This window comes from Rattus rattus, chromosome 5, assembly GCF_011064425.1.
Source record: "Rattus rattus isolate New Zealand chromosome 5, Rrattus_CSIRO_v1, whole genome shotgun sequence".
Taxonomy (NCBI): domain Eukaryota; kingdom Metazoa; phylum Chordata; class Mammalia; order Rodentia; family Muridae; genus Rattus; species Rattus rattus.
The window spans coordinates 57,874,070-57,881,128 of NC_046158.1; the positions used below are offsets into that span (position 1 = coordinate 57,874,070).

Here is a 7,059-nt window from a genome sequence, read left to right on the forward strand (position 1 = left end):
ATGAGGACTAGCGGTTATGTGGTGATCATTTATTGTGGTTGTTCATCGTGACCCACACTGCAATACTCAAGGAAAGGAGGGGAAAAAGAAAATCAGGTTATTTCATTTAGTCACTCATTTGGTAGGAGCCCACAGTGCAAGTTAATGACTATGGCTTCCTAGCTCAATAGCAGTTTTTGGTTAAATTTCGAGGTATCATTCATTTAACCAAAGTGACTTTAATTAGCAATCATAGTCCACCATGCTATAGAAAATTGGCCTTAAATTAATATTAGAGAGTAACATCATTTACCTTCTACTTTGATAACAATTACACACACACACACACACGTGCACATGCACACACACACACACACACTTTATTTACATACTGATATAATAGACATCATTGATATTAAATGATTAAGGCACATTAAAATATGAATGAACCTTATTTGAGCATTTGGTGATTTGTAAATCCAGTGAAAATATTCATTGATTCATATCAGGAATATATGTACCACCAACCAGTCTCAGTCTTATCTATCTATGGGCAGAGTAGATTTACTATAATTCTAAAGGACCTTAGGATCTTTTGACTGGCAGATGACCACTGATTCCACTTAAAGTCAATTTAATAAGAAAGTCTTTCGAAGGTTTGAATCCAGCCATGGATTTTCCACCTGAGCTACAAACATTATAAGTGGCATTCTTTCTTCATATGAAATGGCTTTGTCTACACTGTGGCTTCGTGTGGCCACTACCAATAGTCACAGCCAAATCCCTTGGGTAACTTGTTGCAATGTTTAGACAGGCACAGGCACAGGCACAGGCACAGGCACAGGCACAGGCACAGGCACAGGCACAGGCACAGGCACAGGCACAGGCACAGGCACAGGCACAGGCACAGGCACAGGCACAGGCACAGGCACATGGATATCTTGCCCTTGCACATCATAGAGTGTTCTCTCTCTCTCTCTCTCTCTCTCTCTCTCTCTCTCTCTCTCTCTCTCTCTCTCATAGAATAGAGTTTGTTCAGGGCATAGGGAGGGGAGCTGAGGAAGTAGAGACAGAGAAAGGCAGATAGATAGATAGATAGATAGATAGATAGATAGATAGATAGATAGATAGAGAATAGAGGAATAGAGGCTGGCCATGAGCATGTGGAGAGAAAGGGGGAAGGGAATGGAGAGAGAGGGGAAGCAGGAGCAAGAGGACAGAGCAAGAGCAAGAGAGCAAGAGAGGAGGGGACAAGCAGCCCCTTTTATAGTGAGTCAGGCAGACCTGGATGTTGCCAGGCAAGTATGGGGCGGAGCCTAGACTAAACACCAACATTTCCCCCATTGTGGTTTAATTAAAAAAGGAAAAAAAAATTAGAATGAAGTGATGGGGGAGCAGGGATATGGTCGTCATGATCATTAGCTACTTCCTGCTGACTCTGGGGGTATGTGCCTCTAGAAAATCTATGAAAACGGGTATGGGGATGTTGGTCTAGTCTTAGAGACTTTGGCTGTTTCCTTGCTGTCCAGGGTCTGTATGGAGGCCTAACTTTCAAACCACCATGGCTTTTCACATGCTTTCCTCATTATGCTTACTCATTTTAAACTTTGATTTAAATTGAGAAATGAACTATTTTTTTCCACTCAAACAGTTAAGGGGTTGTTACAATGTTATTAATTGGACTAATTTCAACATTGTCATGTCTTTGAGAATAGAGAGGCCCAAAGGGAGGGAAAGACACGGAAAAATGACACATTGGATGGGTAGTCAGAGCGCACACATTTATCAGTTGAGTGTGCTGCATTATGTATGTGCAGTTCATGGTTCCCCCAAACAATTATAATATTAACATCAAAAATCACTAATCATGAGCCACCAGAAAAGATGTAACAGGTGAAATAAGTCAAAAATATTGCAACTGTTATAAAAATGTGAAATAAAGATATACATTTGGGAAAATGTTGCCAAAAGACTTCCTCAACATAGGGTTGCCTCAAACCTTTAATCCCTAAAACAAAACAACAAAACAAAACCAAATGTCCTACACTCCATGTGAGGTAAATACAATGTGGCATCCCAGAACCACACCTATAATTACTCTTCCCATTTCACTCATTTGCAAACTAAAGTTCAGTGTGGTTATTTACTTGTTCCAGGGAACAATGTTAATGGCAGAGCTGGCTGTCGATATACTTGTCTGATACATTAATTTTTATTTTAATTTTCCATTTATTCTTTGAGAATTTCACGTGTGCATACAATGCATTTTTGCTGTTTTTAAAAGCACCTTCCCATGTTTCCTTTTTTTGATTATGGAAAAGCAATCTTTTTAAAAGATTTATTTTTGTTTTATGTATATGTGGTGTATGTCTCCTTGTCTGTACGAGTACTACCTATGTGCATGTTCCTATGGAGGCCAGAAAAGGGTGCTGAAACCCCTGTAGCTAAGTTACAGATGATTGTGAGCCCCATTTTGAACCAGTGTGGGTGCTGGGGCCTGAATGTGGTCCTCTGAATGAGTAGATATTGCCCCTAAACACTGAGCTACCTCTCCAGTCCCTGAAAAGGAATCTTTAAATCAGCTTTTGATGCATCAAATAATTTTTTGACTTAATATCTCACTCTATAAGGTATTAGTCTATAATTGCAGCCTGCAAAGGTTTGTCCAAGTTTCCATGGCAGCTTGGATCCATGCTAATTTTCCTACCCGATCCACGTCAACTTCAGAATTGGTCATGCTTCCTTCTTAGAAGCTGAAGAACACGTGGTAAGAAATAAAATGGCTTGCCCAGAGACATGGGATTAGGACTGTGAATTTGTTTTCCTTGCTTCTGAAGACTTTCTTCCATTACAAGAAAATCCTGGAGAGACCCAAGAACTGCTAAAGCTGACACAAGTTCCAGATAATTTAATAGAGCCCATCCAATATGTCTGTTGGGAAATAATAATACACATTACTGTTAACTGAGCTGTTTGTTCTACTAAATATTTTTTCATTATCTGATACATTAATTCTGATACATGATTCAGTTAGTCTTTACAACAATCTACACCAATAATTTTATTGCTGTTTTAGAAACATAGACACTTAATGTTATAAATATGAATTTTTCAAGTTATATAACTGATAGAAATAAGTTATAGATCCAAATTTTGTTCCTGGAGCTCTATAGGCAACTACAAGACATATGCTGTTACCAGCCTCTTGTGTCCAGCCTTCATGGACCTTCTTGGACACTCCTTGATCAAACTTTCCCTATTGGTGCAGTCCCTTGAAACTTACATAAATAATACACGATTAATGCTGTTCTCTTAGCAGATCCCAGCTAAATAATGTTTTACGTGGTAGACACTAAACTTGTAAGGTGTCTGTGCTACACAAGTCTTTTTTGTACTTAATCACATCTCGATGAGACCTCTAGTGACTTCTGTATAATTTTCAGATGTGCAGGAGTTCACTCACCGTCTTTGAGGAAGTAAGGGTTTTTAATAGAATATGGTTGGATTCAGGAAATAAAAAAGGCTTGACAAAAGCTTAAGGAGATTCTTTTTAAAATACTGTTGCATTTGTTCAGTTCCGTTAATTAAATCTAAGTAACGATAAGGAAAGCCCTCTAAATGCTTTCTGATTCAGGCAAAGTCAGTGAGGGAAATCTTTTATAAAAACCACTGGGAAAGTTAGAGCAAGACAGATGGCTAAAAAAGAAGGACAATCTAAAGCCACTTTTAATTTGACACTGACAATGCTTTAAGTCATGTCTAATGGCTTTCAGTTGCTCACAGGATGGCGGATGGCGAACAAAGTCCTTATCAGAACAGCCCATCTATGCATTGAGTAACCTCTTCTCAAATACTCACCATTTTCTGTTTTTTTCTAGCACTTTTCTACCCTCTGTCTGCATGCAGCCGGATGTTCTTTATGAATGAAAACTCACAATTCAAGCAGTTATACATATTTACTAAATGACTGCTCTGGTCAATTGCGAGAAAGAAATACGGGGCATATATTGGTAGATCTTGTCTCAACTTATCTAAATTTAGTTGTGGAAAATATCTTAAAAACAAATGAAAGAAAAAAAAAACTGTCGCGCCCACCTTGGCCGGCAAGGAAGACGCAACACGGTTGGATTCTTCTCAACAGCCTTTACTGCAGGACACCTTCATTGTTGACACAGGGAGGCGGCAGCGGCAGCAGCCAGCCCTAAGTGTTACAGCTCTAAGTGTTACAGCTCCAAGTGTTACAGCTTCAAATGTTACCACTCGCCTTATATACACAACAGTATGCTAATATTCTTTCAGGGATTGGTGGGGCACGAGTCACCCCACTGTCATCCCAGCTACTTGTCCTCCAGAGATTGGCGCGGCATAAACTTCCATTAGCATAGTACCTCCCCAGCCAGGCTGAAACCCCCAGCCAGGCTGAAACCCCACGCATGCGCAGTACTGCTGTTCACCACAGGAGGGCGCCAGATTCACCTCATTATCATACAGCTGCCCTGACAGGGGACAAGCCTGCGCATGTGCGGTAAGTTATTCACATTCTGACGGGTCTGGCTGTCGGCGCCATCTTTACTTCGCCGCGCCGCTCCCTACAAAAACAATTAGGAAACTAAAAAAAAAAAAAAAAAAAAAACAAAAACCCCGAAGGCAGTGCGTGCTCGACATCAGGTGAAGAGTACTAGGCATGTCGTCTTATGTGATGCTCTCAAGTTTCTTGAACTTGTTCAGTGATGTGAAGGGTCTTCACATTTGGATATAATCCAACTTTTTTCTTCTTCTTTTTTCTTTTTTTCGGAGCTGGGGACTGAACCCAGGGCCTTGTACTTGCTAGGCAAGCGCTCTACCACTGAGCTAAATCCCCAACCCGGATATAATCCAACTTATGACTGGCCCTTATTCTTTTTATCCGCAGGTAGGAGCTGAGGAGGTTGGGTAGTGAAGGTAAGTGGACAATTATGACAAGGGTTGTCCATGTCTCCTTCCTTCTGATAGTATTTTCCTGTGTTTGGCTATTGAGGTGGACACTGGAAATTACTGTCCCTGTCCCAGAAGTACAAGCTAGAGTTATTTACTTCAATGTTCACCGTGGATTTTAAACCTAACTCTAAGCTCGTAAGAAGCTTGCTGGGGCTGGATTTTAGAAGCAGACTAATCTAATACCTGGGTAGTTTCTTTCACCAGCTTTTCTATTCTCACCCCCGTTACTGCACTCTTGCAGGGTTTTACCCTCTATTTCATGTAGGAGGGTAGCATGCCACAGGCACCTCTATGCCGTCCCATTGTTTTCCACTTTAAATATCCTGGAAACCATCAGACCAATTTGTGTAGATCCTCTTGCATCTGTTTTATAGCTGCATGGTATTCCATGGTGTGGGCCTTGCAGAACTCACTGCATGATTACTATATGCATGGGAATTATGTAGTTCTGAATATCTTGCACCAGCAAACAATTCTAAAAGCACATACGCTTTCTCTACACCCAACCTTTAGAAATTTCTTATGTTCTTATTGTTACATAAGCATACATCCGCATGAAATCAGGTAGCCTCTTCATTTGGTGGCTCAAACGTGACCATGAAATTATAATGAATTTACACAGCAAAGAACTGACATTAAAGCCAACAAACTGACATTAGCTATGTTGACATAATGAACGATGGTATTTGTTTGAAATCAAATGATGTTTTATGACAAGAATTTCGGTAACAATGGCTGTGGTGTGAGATCACCCAACAGTTCACATTTCATAACACACACACACACACACACACACACACACACACACACACACACACACACACACACTCACACTCACACTCACACCTGTCACTTTGGTCAGAGAAGATTTTTTTTTTCTGCAGTGAGCAGTGTACCTCCAGAGACTTGTTACCTGGCCAAAATCCTGGGAAACAAGCAAGCAGTGAGCCCTAAAGGGGACATCTAGCTCACCCCTGCCAAGGTTCATGGAATGTTGTAGAAGAGATAGCAGGAAAAAAGTAAGACCTGGAAGATGGAATGGAATATTGTGAAGTGCTGTCTTCTAGGCATGGCATGGCCATTGACCTCTTAAACTCAAATGGCTACGGCAACCTGCAAGTTTGGGCCCGTCAACATCCCGTGTTGCAACAAGGAAGAACTAGCAAGGCTACCCCTCACCCTGAACAGCTCTAGGTAATTGTTGCCGAGGCTGAGAAGGGCATTTTCTCCAGAGGTGTAAGCCTGTGACAAGGTTCCCATATGATTATAATAACCCCTCATTCAAGCTCCTCAAGGAAACACTATGAAACTCATTGGATCACCCCTCCCACCCCTAAAGATATGAAGTTGGGGGCAGGGGACTGGCTGGGAAGATTAAAGGAATGAGCAGGAGAGGGAAGGAACTTATGGGGGGTAATGAATGAGTCTAATCAGTACATTATACCACACATGTATGAAAATGTCATGATGAAATTCACTATTATACATAGCTAACATGTAATAAATGTGTTAAAACTGTGGGGTAAAAGTTAATTATCCTTAAAGTGGAATTTACACCTTAACTACATATAATAGAATATTCTTATCTTATAAATTAACTACATATAATAAAACAATAGAGGGATAAGTAAACAAGTGCCCAATTTAAGAAGTTAGAAAAACCCTGTTGCTAGAGGCAGTGCAGGTGTGGCTGCTGTACCACATGTGGGTCAGTAGGTGGCAGAGAGAGGCTATGTCTGCTCATCTGACCTGTCAACATCTGAATGATTAGTAGGCTAACATCACATGAAAAAAGTGAGACTGAGATAACCACCAGTCCTGTTCCATGCATGCCCGTACTGGCTTTCCTGGATGGGGAGCATGCCGGAACCTGCCTGAGACTGCTATCCTGGGCAGGAGTAAGGCCAAGACAGATGACCCTGACAAGGGACCACTCAGGCAGGCGAGGAACAAGTAGTAGACCGGCGTCATGAGGCCCAGACAGGGAGCTAGCCTGAGATGCACACCAGTCCTATAGGCTGGAGGTGGGGCAGGGGTTGCAGACCATGCCCAAGATGACCCCAGCCCGGGTGTCATAATCCACTAGCAGGGCATTGGAGACCA

The 7,059-nt window shown here is 41.5% G+C and overlaps 1 pseudogene; it reads left to right on the top strand.

Annotated features, from left to right (window-relative positions):
- The first annotated feature begins 6,618 nt into the window (after window positions 1-6,618).
- On the top strand, window positions 6,619-6,739 carry LOC116902603 (annotated as a pseudogene).
- Window positions 6,740-7,059: the final 320 nt, after the last annotated feature.